The following is a 369-nucleotide window of genomic DNA, read 5'->3' on the forward strand; positions in this document are numbered from 1 at the left end:
GAATAAAATAAAACCTAACTTAAAAGTTTTGATTAATTTAACAAAAACCAACTTTTCTTTTAACTATTAGCTCTTTATTATTTGACATTTATATACATAAAGTATATATATAGCTGTTTATACAAACTCTAGGAAGATATTCCAAATGCAAAATTATGATTATAAAGTATAACAAGATACATCAAGGAAGAATGTGATTGAGTGCCAAATCTGTAATCACGTATCTAATATGTCACAATCCTTTTATTCCAAAAAATGTTCACATGAGAACTCTAGAATGGGCAATTATTTGTCAAAAGAATAAATGATTTTCATTATGTAGAACATGGAAAGGGACACGATGCAAAATAAAGATTCTTCAGAATTTTT

This window comes from Ovis canadensis, chromosome 3, assembly GCF_042477335.2.
Source record: "Ovis canadensis isolate MfBH-ARS-UI-01 breed Bighorn chromosome 3, ARS-UI_OviCan_v2, whole genome shotgun sequence".
Taxonomy (NCBI): domain Eukaryota; kingdom Metazoa; phylum Chordata; class Mammalia; order Artiodactyla; family Bovidae; genus Ovis; species Ovis canadensis.